At 38.8% G+C, this 14,093-nt stretch overlaps 1 long non-coding RNA gene across 2 annotated transcripts; it reads left to right on the forward strand.

Annotated features, from left to right (window-relative positions):
* The first annotated feature begins 10,871 nt into the window (after nucleotides 1-10,871).
* Nucleotides 10,872-13,823, forward strand: LOC126632721 (uncharacterized). Of its 2 annotated transcripts, none has more exons than XR_007626798.1 (2): nucleotides 10,872-12,202; nucleotides 12,863-13,823. It is a non-coding gene; the product is annotated as an uncharacterized LOC126632721 (long non-coding RNA). The 2 variants fall into 2 exon arrangements; XR_007626801.1 differs by having other exon boundaries at nucleotides 13,228-13,823.
* Nucleotides 13,824-14,093: the final 270 nt, after the last annotated feature.

Below are 14,093 nucleotides of genomic sequence, written 5' to 3' on the forward strand. Positions count from 1 at the left end.
TGCAACCAAGAAAGGGGTGGACAAGTTAGTTCTCGTTATACAGGTTTGGTGTGAGCAAATGTCTCTTTGATACTTATGTTAAACTTTAGTGAATTGAACGAATACAAAAGCTTCGGTTTCTTGGTATATGAACAATTGACTCTTTATGCTTAAGTTAGACATCATGTGTAATGTCCAATGATTGACTTATTCAAGATCGCCATTTCGCCCATTAAGACATTAGCTGTTTGATTTTAAGAGATGTGACAAACAGCCTGAATTAAGAATCTCATTTAAATAGATCTCTTAACCACATTGAATTTTGTTGTTAGCAAATGGACCACGATTGTAGGGATTATTATCCCCTTGTTGATCTTTTGCAAGATCAGTCCTTATCCGGTCATGTTGATCTAATTTTTCCATCATGCCTTGTTAGGTTTAAGGAGGGGTTTGGGCTTTGCTAAGCCACATCGGCTCAGTAACTTTGATAAGATAAATGGCTCGTTAGTTGGATCATGCATGTCCTAACACGCGAACTCGACAAAGGTGCCTCATTTGCCGAGCAACCATCAAGGCCACCCCTATAACACTTGAAGGACATTTTTGTCCTCCCAGCTCCTAAGTTGTTTGTTTATTATTCTTAGGATTAGAAGGTTGTGGAGCCAAAAATATTATTTCACATAATATCTTGTAATTACTCACACAATTTCACCACATATGGCTGGCCACTATTCTCCAAATAGGGTCCGCCACTCCCCTATAAATAACCATATTATCCCACTAAAAAGCTAAGATATTTGCTACGCACAAACTCCTAAACACATTCTTTTCAGAATTCCAACTTTAGCATCGGAGATTCTTCGGCCAAAGCCCCTCATTCCTTGTGGGCGCGTGAAACTTTTGTCTTAATCTTAGGTGTTATTATTTTGCAAGTGCATTTTCGTCAAAGGAGAAGATGCGGAAATTTGCATCCACAAATTCGTGCTTTCATTGAGAGTTTGATTATCACGCTCAAAGAAAACTCTCGCATTCAAAGTTTCTCATTTATCGTTTGTTCGTAAATTTTTCATACTATCTTATTCCTAGAAATTTTTTTAATTCTTTAAATAAAGGTAAGAGAAAAATACAATGGCAAGAAATTCAGAAACCACTACGAACGGAACTTCCTACATTCAAAGATCTTGATCGAATGATGGAGGACGAGACGAAGCCCCACCATGACGATCCACGAAGCTCAATGCGATGGCAAGATGAGCAACTTTGCCACCACGGAGCACCCTGTGGCAGTAGGGAGTGGGTCAGCTCTATAGCAGCGGGACCATCAGGCCATAGCCTAAGAAGCGCGAGCCCTAGAGGTAGCCCAGCTTGCTAACACCGTAACAACCCAAGCCCACACGTCAATAGCAGCAGCCTGGCACGCTCAGGCCCACGCCACAGAGCAGCACCAAGCCTAGGCCTATGCCATTTTGCAGCGCCAAGCCAAGGCATGAGCCGCACAATAGCCGACCTAAGCCTAGACAAAGAAAGAGCAAGCCCAACGCACGCATGTTCCAGCAGCCCAGCCCACAACGGTAGCCCAACTCGCTCCCTCGACCTGATCTACTCTCGCGGTCCAACCCGTCTTCCAGCCCACTTCTATGGCCCACCTAGCTACCCAAACTGGTATAATACCGGTTCAACCATCCCAACTTCATATTTCTAGACCAACAATTGAACCAGAGGTATTTTCACCCAATTTCTCCACAGGTTTGACATATCCCAACTCAAATCTCATGCTTAGAGTTCATTACACTTCCACTACTTAAGGAGACGTATACCGTCCAAGCTTTTCCAACCTAAATGGTGAACAACATTTGTCTTGACAAGTTATAGAGTTAACAAGCGCCCTCACGCAGCAGACGACCTTGTTGAATCAGCTTTTGCAACATACCGAGATGCAGCATGCCCCAGACGAGGTGTCTCGAAGTAGGACAAGAGCAGATGATAAACCTCTCCAGCAGCGTTCCAAAAAACAGTCTATCGACCAGTCACGAACCAAGCGTTTAAGCAGTGTACACTCCCGATTGGGCCCCCAAGATAACATATATTTTCGTCTTAGCACGCGGAGAAGCGTGCACTCTCGGTTAGGCCCCAAGATGAGCATACACTCAAGGTTAGGGCCACACTCCAATAATCGACATGAGTAACCTTCTAGACGAAGTGTTCATTCACAGCTAAGCTTGCAAAAAGCATCATTCACCTCATATTGGAGTAAGCAGCACGACGGACGGATAGAAGCAGTCGAGCTTATACTCCAACCTCTTAATCTTCTTAGCATAAGAGTAAGCCTCAGTTGCCATAGTCATTGTCATCTCCTTGGTAGCTTTGGTATCATTTTGGTCAATGAGCATAGACTCAGCTGCCAAAATCACCATTTTCTGCATTATGGTAAGCAGAACAGTTCTTTTGCAAATGAACTTGGGCAAACAACCTATATGACGCCATCAACAAGTTTGGCACACACGTCCATGTTTTCAAGCAGATCGGGCTTTAAAATCGCACAGATCTCAGCAGACTCTCTAGAAACAGGCTTAGTGGATTTCTCATAACTACCCATGCGAGCAGTCTCATCTTTCTCAGCAAGCAAATCAGTCCTAGTAGCAAGAGAAGTAGGCCTTGGCGTCACTTTAGCAACAGAGTCCACCTTATAGCTCTTTATAGTAGCAAGCATCTTCAAAGGCGAATCGAACTTAGCTCCAAAAGGATGTCTCGGTATAGACTTCGGCACTGGGGGCACAACGAAACCTCTACGCTGAGCAATCCTATCAACAATTGTACTAGCTATCTTCGGCATAAAAGGCGTCACATGCTCAAATCTAGCAGCCTCATCTTTTTTTCCCCTTGGAAGAAGTCAAGTCAATCACAAGCTTCTCTGCAGCAGGTGGACCCTCACGAGCAGCGGAGGAAACCCCTCACTTTCTATTTCCCTTTTTAGATTTTCCTTATCTTTCTCTTTCCCCCTCACTTTCTCTCTTTCTCTCTTAAAGCTCTCCCGAGCTCTCTATCATCTACAAACTATCTCTCTCCCCTCTGAGCTTCACTTACATAACAATAACAACCCCAAAAGTCATCATATGAAGGTATAGATCTTGAACCCCAATCTCAACCGTGACAGTCATAGTGCACACTTCCGACGACCAGCTCCGACGACTTTTGTGACTTTTTCGAAGTGGGTAAGTTTCTAGAAACATGTTGGGGTGTGCTTTAAGGTTAGACCGAAGCTTGTCTTAAGTTGTACACACTTGTTAAACACAAAAATATCTCAGAGATAGGTTTTCCGAGTTTTTCGGCGAACACCACCACTTTCGAGGTGTTTTCCGGTCAAACCACGGTGAGAACTATGAGTTTCGTGCAAGGTACCATTCTCGTCATCTCGTTGAGAGCTATGATTTTCATTTTTGAATCACTCCGTTTGGTTGAGTATTGTGGAAGTTATGAGCATTTGAAATTTTGCTCATAAACTGGCTGATCAACAACCTAAAACTGGGTCGACCCGACCCGATAACCTTAAACCCAAATCCAAACCCAAGTTGCTACCCAGCCTAACTGTCCAACCCAAACCCATATTTGTGATCCACTAAACCCAGCTCAGAAACAAACCTAACCCAAGCCTTCGGCCCACTAAACCAAACATAGAACCAAGCCCAACCCATAACCCAGATCCAACTCGGATCTAACCCGACTCAAATTCAACCCAACCTAGTCGGATCCTAGATCCTAGTCAGCACGTGGGTGCACACGTGGGCCTGCAAGTGAATGCGCTTGGGTGCTTGTTTTGGCCGGCGCGTGGAGCACACGTGCCTCCACCAGAAGTACTGTGTTCCGCCACTGTCCACGGAGGTGCTGGTGACTTTTCTAGAGACCCAACTCGGTGCGTGGCCTTCCCGTGGCGACGCGTGGGGGTACCCGAGGTTCCCTGTTAGGTTTTTTAACGTCCTGAATTTGTTTATGACGTTCGTTTTTTGAAATTCAACCGTTTCAGTAGAGTTTTATTAATTGGTCCCTTAAAGTGCTTAAGTGCGTTTGTTAATGGCATTTCCGTACTCCCTATTTCGCACGGATCTTCGACGACGGAATATATGTGAGTGGACCCCTTCTAAAATGCATGATTTTACTATTAGAAATGCATACATGAAAGCATGATTTAATGGCTACGTTTTATGAAACGTTTATGAGTAAATTGGAATTACGCTTTATGAAATATCATGCTTTACTGGATTTATGTTTACTGAGATATATATGATATGATGTTTGAGCTACTGAGCTCTGATGAGATATATTTTGGAAAGATTATGTTCAATAATTTTTATGTGCTTATTCAGTGGTTACTCATACTATGTGCCTATAAGCGGAAGATACTTAGATATGGCTTCGGCTGGGTGTTTGTAGATAGTTTCAGTCGTAAGATACTTATATATGGCTTCGGCCGGGCATTGGTAGATGGCTTCAGCCGAAAGATATTTATATATGGCTTCGGTTAGGTGATGTAGGACATTCGGGCGATTTTGATACCACTATTAAGCACACTATATATCATATATGTTTTATGAAGTTTTATGGCATGCTAGGATTTTCGAAAAACCTATTACATATTATACTATTGAGTTTTCATAAACTTTGAGGGTTAGTACGTTGATGAATAATTGTTTTAGTATTACTTATATATATCAACTTGGTCTACTCATGTTTTGTTTTACGCCCCCTCAGGACCTAGGAATGAGGCATACGATCCGAGTCACGAGGCATTCCCATATCAGTCACTTTGTGTCATTCTCTCCGCTTGGACATTCTTGTAATGGTACTTTCTATTACACCTTCTGCTTGTATTCTGAATTAGTAGTATGCTTTGAACATGTCATGCATTATCACTATTATTTTGTTGGCAGTTAAACTTATTATATTATTTTGTTAAGGTTGTATTTGAATATTACATTGTGTAGTTATGCGCGAAATTTATATGCATGTTTGACATGTTCTCGGCATATGCATTCATAAAATGACTTACGTCACTCTCGGGTGTCAGCCAGCATGTGGCCATCCCGTTGTCCTTCGAATATCAGGATCGGGGCGTGTCACTGATCGCCTCTGTTATGCCACTTGTTTTGATCATTTCTCTCACTTACTTTTCACCCACTTTTGGTTCCTTTTGTGTTCCATCACTTGGAATCACGACTTGGGTCTTCAAAACATCTCCATTTACCACTTGTTTCACCTCCCACTCTCCCTTAACATAATTCTCTTTCCTCCTAAGATCTCTACACCGACAAACACATATTTTAGATATTTTTTAGAGTTGATGGCTTGGAAGCCATTGAAAAAATCTGGAGCTTTAGAACAGCCACCAAGAGATTGCTTTATCTCTATTTTGTTGTGTTCATCTATATGGTAAGCATTAAGTTCTAGCTCACTCATATGATAACTTTATCTACAGTTTTGTTGGAGCCAAAGTAGAGTGGAGTGGAAAATTTTGAGTCCTTCAATCCTCAAACAAGTAAATCTTGTAATAGTATCGAGAAGCCAAACATTGTCTCCTCTTGTCACTTATGAGGGAGGAGGCGGTATCTACAAGAAAACACTCTGATACTCAAGTCAGTCTTTGTTCAAGATGATTACAGCACAAACATTGCGCTTGTTTGTTGTTTCTCACTTGTTGACACGTGAATTACTTCTTAAAACTATTATGAATCTTTGTTGACATGTTGCATTGCTTGACACATAGTTGTTGCTAAAACCACCGAGTCATACATTGACGCATCCGTTTGGATTCCTAGGTTGTTCATTGTGTATGTGATATTCACATATGATACACATGTGTCATCTTTTGTTAGTCCGTATTGGTTGACAAACTTAATCATTTATTCATGTTTTGTCACCACACTTGTGTGCGTACCAATTGTTTGATGAAATGCCACAATGAAACATGGTTTCATATGATGCTGAGGTACAGATGGGGTGTTGAGGGAGGGGGGAGGGGGAGCGAAATGAGCAGTCGCGCATGGCCCTAAATTTTATGGGGCCTTCAAAATTTTTGTTATCTAATATTATGTAATAATGTTCTATGTTTAAAAAAATTGTTTTTGTTAGCACTTTAAATTCTCATTGTGCACTCTTTATAAGTGTACTTTTTTCATTTCTAAATAAAAAAATTTGGAGTACAATGAGATATTTTGAGTGTCAATAATAACACCCTAAAAAACAATATTTTTTTGATTTTATTATATAATAATGTGTTATATTCAAGTGAAACTTTAAAGTAAGAGTCTTAAAGTTTATTTTTCACGTTTGGTTGTTAAGATTGAACTGTTTTTTATTATTTAGTGAAGGTTATGTTTGTAAATCTTTTTACTAATAAATACTAACATTTGTAAACTTGCAATCAGTGAGTGTTAAAGTTTGTTTTGATTTAAGCGATTGTTTTCTAACATCAATACATTGTCCTACATTTTTGAAAATATCTTAAGAAGGGGCTTTTTTATGAATTTCGCACCGGACCTCCGAAATTTCAGAAACGGTCCTGCTGAGGCACTTAGTTGTTGCTAGATCTTTCGGCTTCTAGATATAATCACACATATTCACCTCCTTAGGTGTTTTGGCGACTAGGCAATGGATTTCAAATATTTTTTTTACTATAAGTTTGGTATGTTTAGCGTAGACGAATTTCAAATCATGGCTTCGTCTTGATAGTTTTTCATTTCCCACCAAGTTTATTATTATTTTTCTTTTACTCAACGATATTCTACTTTAATGGGATAAATGGTATTATACCCTACGAGGAGGAGATTAGGCTAGCTCCAAAGGGGCCAGCCACTGACTAGGTATCAAACTCAATACAAATATAATATGTTATCGCCCTTTATGTGAGTCGAACCTGATACCACTGATGTAGAAGTAAAGGATAATACCACTAGACCATAATACTAGTTGGCATTTAAAATTTTATAATGTACAACAAAATCACAAATGTGATAAGTTGTGATACCAATTAAATTCTCCAAGCTAAGTTATATTGAATGAATAAAATCCAATGGGAAAAACTTTCCATAAAATGGTATACAAAAGATTAAAGAAAAATGAATCTAGGCCAAATAAAAGCAATGCACATAAAAACATTAATACACATATGATGCGTTTCAAAATCAAACAAAATAACATATACAATGGTATTTTTTTTTCACTTAAAAGACAATGTTTATAAGAAAATAGTTCAACAAACAACTAAAATACCAAAATATCAAGTCAAAAGGAAGCAAATTTACGAGCCCAATACACAAAATTAATGCGAACAAAAAGACACACCAACACTTACAAAGTGAAGGAAATTAAGTATAAAAATCTTGTCTTGATTTATTTTAGACAACAACATGCTATGACGCTTTAACATAGTATTGGAAAGCAATAATGCCTATGTACCTTAGTATGACTTCGTGCCCTCACTGATCCCCCCTCCTCCTTTCCCCACCCAAAACATTTAAATTTCACCGACTAACGCTATCGTTTGTAAAAAAAAAAAAAAATTGATGTGCATATATAAAAAAAATCAACTTTAGATTAAGAGGAATTGAGATAGAGATTACCCTCGATGACTATTTTTCATTCAATAATCAGAGTGTTACCTTTGATGAAAAGGCCTTCACTTGCAAACTCCTCGTTTATAATGGAATGAAGATGAGAAAATCTAATAGAGGATTTAGCAGAGGATTTAGTACCACCAAAATCTCCTTTAGCCGACCAACCTCAATTGTCTATCTCTTTGTTCGTTCGCTCATTAGAAACCCTAATGAGAGATAGAGAGATAAAGTTGCTTTTATAGTCACATGTGTGAAATTTCCACAAAATCCTTCCCATATATGATCATTTAGTATTAGTGGGCCTACTAGGCCTTTTTTAGATTGAAGTTGTCATACAACTTAAGTCACAACTTAATGGGTTCAAGCCCAATGTGCCTAAAATATGAAATTATTTTAAGGCCCACACTAAGAGCAACTCCACCCCTTTGGACGATAATTGCATGGGCTTTTGGGCAATTTGCAATTATTGCCTTAGTGAACAGTAATCGCCTGAGGACATCTCTAACCCTAAAAATAAATCATCAGGGCAATTAGTATTGAAAATTGTTTTAACAAAAAATTAATAAAAAATACTTTTTTATTATTATAACTATCTTATTTTCTTAAAAGTGATCATCTCTCTAGAAAACTCATGTGTCCCACTCTCTCTCCATTTATATCTCCTCATCTTCTCCTCCCATCATTTTCTCCCTCACCTCTATTTCTCATCCCATAGAACATTTAATCACCTAGTTTATACACGGGATGCCTTGCATCCTCATTTATTACTCGTAGGAGAATAAAGGGTTTGGTCAAGATCGTCGTCTTCAACGAGAGGAATCTTGCAACAGCTCGTCATCTTCAGTTGGAAAGAATGGTGACTTGTCTGATGGGTCATCGGAGGGGAGGAATCCGACGTCGTATCTGAGTTTCCAAAGCTTAGGTCGTCTTTAGTTGGAAGGAAGGTCGACGAGGGGGAGAAATCCAGTGTCGAAAAAGTATTTGACGAGGTTGACGTTAGCCTGACGTCAAATTCATCAAGGTGCTAAGGCGGGCATGAATGGCTCGAGTGCTCGATTTGTGAGTGTAAAGCCCACTGGATAGCCCAACTGATATTTATCTTCACTTGTAAGTAAGAGATCAAATTTCGTAACCAATTTATCTTAACCTCCTTAGTGTTGGTATATATCATTGTATATAAATTTCAGAAACAGTCGTTACTCTTCTATCTCTAGGAACCTTGAAAATATAGTAGATTTGGTAACATGCCTTTGAAAACCAAGGTTCACAAGACTTGATGGGCTTATTCTTCACATTATTAGGTTGGGCTTCAAGGTCAGACCTATGTAAAATAATAGACCAAATGACATGTTTCAAAAACGCTGCCACCCTATATACCTATAACAATATATTCCTCCCAAAACTTTTCAGAAAATCTCTGTCTCTCTCTAAAGCCGACCTTGAGGGTAGTCGGAGTAGGCGCCCGCCTAGGTGCCCCACTTCGGAAAGGCCCCCAACTTTTAGGCGGAGCTAGGCAGGTCTGGACGGGGATGGGCGAGCGCTATGCGGGCTTATATGTAAACGCCGGAATCTGAAAATCTTTTGTTGCAGGGTTGGCCTCGCGCATGGAAGAAGACAACTTTATTCCCAACATCATTTTAATTGCACAATTTTGCTTAAGATGGTCCTACCATCTTTTTTTTATAGTTGCACGTCTTCTCCCTTTTAAATAGTCTCCACCATCTTTTTTTTTTTTTTTTTGCTTCTCTCTTAAATATCACATTTATGTTTATTTTTATGGGGTTTTATTACCCTATTTTAAGATCACACCACATATATCTTTATTATGTACCTAAAAGGCTAAAACTCTCACATTTTTGAAAAATGACATTATTTAATGTTCAAATTAATTAGTTTATATAATATATAATAAATTATTCAAATCTACCTTGTCCGCCTAGGCGCGTATACGGAAATTACTATCATCTTCACTCTAGTATTTTCCCTAGTTGTAAGATGTTGTCTCTGTAATCCAACCATTCATTCATTTATTGAATGTAATAAGTAACATTGTAACAATAGAAAAATGATTGGAATTTGGCGTATTGGGTATGGACTTGTAACATCTCACATCGTCTAGGGGAGTGGATTATGTAAGCCTTATATATATATTCTCATCTCTACCTATAGCACTAGGGGTGGGTTCAAAAAACTAAAAACCGAAAAAAACCGAAAACCGAACCGAACCAAAACCGAAAAAACCGAACCGAACCAAAAAACCGAACCGAACCGAACTCTTTTGGTTCGGTTCGGTTTTGGTGGTCTAGGAACCGAACCGAACCGAAATAATTAAATTAATATTTTTTTAATTTTATTTATTTAATTATTTGATTTATTTAATTATTTGATTTTATTATACTAGAATATGATACTTCGGACTGCTGCTTTGGTAGGACTTGTTTGCTTTCCAATTCAAATTGTCTTCTCATCTTCTCCATCTACAACAAAAATTAGAACTTATACCATTACATGCAATATTTCTAGTTTATATCATTAAGTGCAACACATATATAAGAACACATATCTCAACTGCACTGTAGTTGATTAGGGAAAACAGTGTATAAAAGTCTCATGAGTTTATTAAACACTACAAGATCAAAAACAAAATTCAAACTTTATCACCTATGGCCAAGTATAGTAGCTTCCTTGGCCTAACAATTTTGAAAAGTATATCAATATATTAAAAAATATTGATGAACACCTCTTCAAAATTTGCTGGTGGTAGAAGTTGAACACAAAATGTAGAAATTATATTATGTAACCACATATATGGATAAAAAAAATCGAACCATAAAGATAAAGAAAATATCAAAAATTGTTACCTAGACAATAACCAAAATAAATAGTATATTATAGAATGTTTATCTTATTGCTAGTGAAGAATACATGTATAGAGAGAGAGAGAGAGAGAGAGAGAGAGAGAGAGAGAGAGAGAGAGAGAGAGAGAGAGAGAGAGAGAGAGAGAGAGATTGAGAGAGAGAGAGGAATGAATAAGGTCGTACTCCATCATCATCGTCTAAAAAGAAATCTATTTACAGTTAAACTTTAAACCCAAAATATTTAAAAAAACCTTTATGTTATAATTCTAGTTGAACTTTAAATGTTTATTTTCATTATCTTTAAGTCTAGTCGGAATATTTATGTTATGATTGTGTTGGATATGTTAAAATTTAGATTTCAAAAATTTTCATTTTTTGAAAAAAAATCGAAACCGAACCGAAAAAAAATTGAACCGAACCGAATCGAACTGAAATTTCGGTTCGGTTTCAGTTTTGGCAAAAAACCGAACCGATTTGAACCGAACCCACCCCTACCTAGCACGAGGCTTTTTGGGAGCTCAATGGCTTCGGGTTCTATCGGAACTCTGAAGTTAAGCGAGTTCGCCCGAGAGCAATCTCATGATGGGTGACTCACTGGGAAGTTCTCGTGTGAGTTCCCAGAAACAAAACCTTGAGGGCGTGGTCGAGGCTCAAAGTGGACAATATCGTGCTACAGCGGAGTCGAGTCTGGAATGTGGTGGGGGCCTAGGCTGGGATGTGACAGACTTTTCTTTCGGTTTGAATTGGTTGAAAAATTAGATTATGTAAACTTAATAAGTACATTTGCATCTAAATACGCGAGACGGGTAGTATTTGAGTAATGTTTGTATATCTTTATTTTATATATATATATATTAATTATTAATGATATTTGATGTAGGAATAGATTTTTCATGTGTTTAGTGAATTTTTTTACACATGTCAATGTACAAAGGGTCAAGAGTCAGAAAACTCTACGGCCCCACTTCGAAAACTCACCTAGGGCCCCCAAAGTCTCATGGCCAGCCTTGCCTCTCTCTCTCTGGCTACTAGCTTAGAGGAACTTTGCTCACCTCTAAGGTGAGGGCAATCAATGAGGGGCAAGCATTCGGGGCACGTCACGTTCGAAAACCAAATGAAAAAGCGAAACCAAAAAAACCAAATTGAAAAAAACAAAAGAAAAATGTTGAACCGAACCGAATCAATGCTCCAAAAAAACAAAACAAAAAAAAAAAAAAAAAAAAAAAAAAAAAAAGCCCAAACCGAATTATTGAAAACAACCGTTGTGCAATATACAGCATGTTCGAGTACGACGTCGTATGGTAACCCTAATGTAACCCTCCCTAATTTGTGAGTTCCTTCAGAACTCCAATCCACTCGCCTCCTTCGCATCCAGAACTCCAGAGTGCAAACCACTCTCTCTCTCTCTCTCTCTTCAGCCTTCACTGCTGCAGCCTGCCACAGTGCCACTCGCCGTCGCGGCCTTCGCCCTAAACCCTTTCTTATTCGCGAATTCCTCCAACTAGAGTTCAGAAACCGCTTGCCGCTCGCAGTTTTCGGATTTCAGTCCGCCTTCGCTCGATTCGTCGCTGTCTTCTCCGTACTTCTTCTTCGCCCTTTGCTCTGCTCCTCCGCCGCCCTCTGCAGTTTTCTCCCACCCACAACACACTATCTGTATATATCTCTCTGTCAGAAGGCTTCTACCAGTTTCCATTGGCTCTCTACGATTCTCAGAAGCAAAAATTCAGTTTCCCTCTCAAGCTCTTCGACATTACACAGGTATTCAGTTTACCCCCTTAACTTTCTGTTTGGATGCCGAGAAAATCACGGAAAAGATGCAAAATTGTCAAAATTGAGATGGATATGATGGTGAAATAGTAAAAGGTTTGAGCACGAATTTTGTGACGGCAGAAAACGCTGCGAAAAAAAATCCGAAGAGGGCCCCAAGTCCTTGCTAAAGATTTTGCACTGTGACTTTCGCAACCTCTTCGAAATTGAAATTGAAAACTGGGGTTTGATCTGGTATCAGCCTCAGTGGATGGGTCGTATGAAAAGGCGTGGGGTTACATTCTAATATTGAATGCCAGCCTAGACTGCTCCCAACATTTTAATAGTTGCTAGTACGCTAGTTGCTATCTGCCGTCACGAAGTTCCTGCATTGATCAAAGATCTTTCTGCTGATCCATCTATGTGAATGTGATATGATTGTGGCGGATTGCCGTTATTTGTTTCGGTCTAGATTTGAAGTTTGGATTTTTTGTTGTGGTTGAAAAATTGGGAAAAAGGTTTGGGATTTATGAGAAAATGCTTTAGAACCCAATTTTTTTCTTTGAAATTTGATGGTATGGGGTCAAGCCAGTGTATGTTTGATTTGATTGTATGAGCTTTAACTTGTTGGTTGTATGATTGAATCTGTAGGTTGTGTTTTCTTGTTTTCAGATTGCAGGTAACTCTAGTGTTTCCGATGGCAGTGTTGATATTGTGTATTTAAAACAAATCCTTTGTGTGTATAATCTTATTGTAAGTGAATGGTGCATGGTTTTTATGTGATGGGTTGCCAAGTTTGTGCGGTTTTGGTTGTCTGGATGCCCGCATTTCCTTTCTATGAGAGGTTTAATGATGTTTGGCATTAAATTTTGCCTCGAGTTGATGATTATCTTGTTTTCATCTTGGTCAATTAGGGTATCCCCTTGTTGATGTGTTTAGCTATTTATTTTTCATATGCGTAGCTGCGCGTTCTCTACTGGTAGCAAGAGTCCATTTAATCACGTTAATTTCCTTGTCTTCCATTTTGATTGTTGAAGAGTCTCTCTGCTGGAGTGTCTGTTTCTAGAGCTACCAAGATTCTATTTGTCTCCTCCCCCACAGTTAATCGCCTCTTTTTTCACCTTGAAGCCATTGGCGACATTCAGATTTGATTCCCGTATCAATTGTGCGCAAACACGTCACATGAAAGTATAGGCATTATTGTTTGGTTCAACATGGCCTTTACATCGTGTTCTAAAGGTTGATGTGATTACTTGTTCATTTGAGTGTTTGACCATATATTTCGAGTTAACTCTGTGAAAAGTATTGTGTGTTGTGCCTTGTTTAGGAGGCGGTCTAGCTGGGATCAACCCGTACATCTTCTGAATCAGTTTATGACTCAGGTATTCAAGTTCTGGACAAGAAGAGAACACAATAGTGTGAAATGAAATTTGAGCAATGTCAGCCCTGGCAGCATCCTTCGACATGCTCTGAATTGTGTAAAATAGTAGAGAAATGTCAGTTTTCCTGGGCTGCAGACGTTTGTACCTAGAGTGATATGTAGTGCTTATTTAAGAAAAAAAGAGGCCACTGTTGTTTTTGATATCTGAAATATTCAAGATAATGACACTGCATTTGCTTATTCGTTTCTGAAGATGACAATGTATCAGCGGGTGCGACCCACCCACACTATCTCTCATACAAAAAATAAACGGATGAGATTGAAAATATAAGATCTAACATTTCTAGAAATTAAATCTAATGGTTAAAACACGAGTCACTGAGTGCTACATTGCATTGAAGTTGGACTCCAAATGTAGTATATCTATCATTTATGAGTTTCAATTGCGTAGGTTTCGAGCAAGTGATTTGAAAAAAGAAAGGGTTTCCTATGAGAATTATTATCGGTACAAAATTTTATTGG

The sequence above is a fragment of the Malus sylvestris genome, chromosome 1 (genome assembly GCF_916048215.2).
Source record: "Malus sylvestris chromosome 1, drMalSylv7.2, whole genome shotgun sequence".
NCBI lineage: Eukaryota > Viridiplantae > Streptophyta > Magnoliopsida > Rosales > Rosaceae > Malus > Malus sylvestris.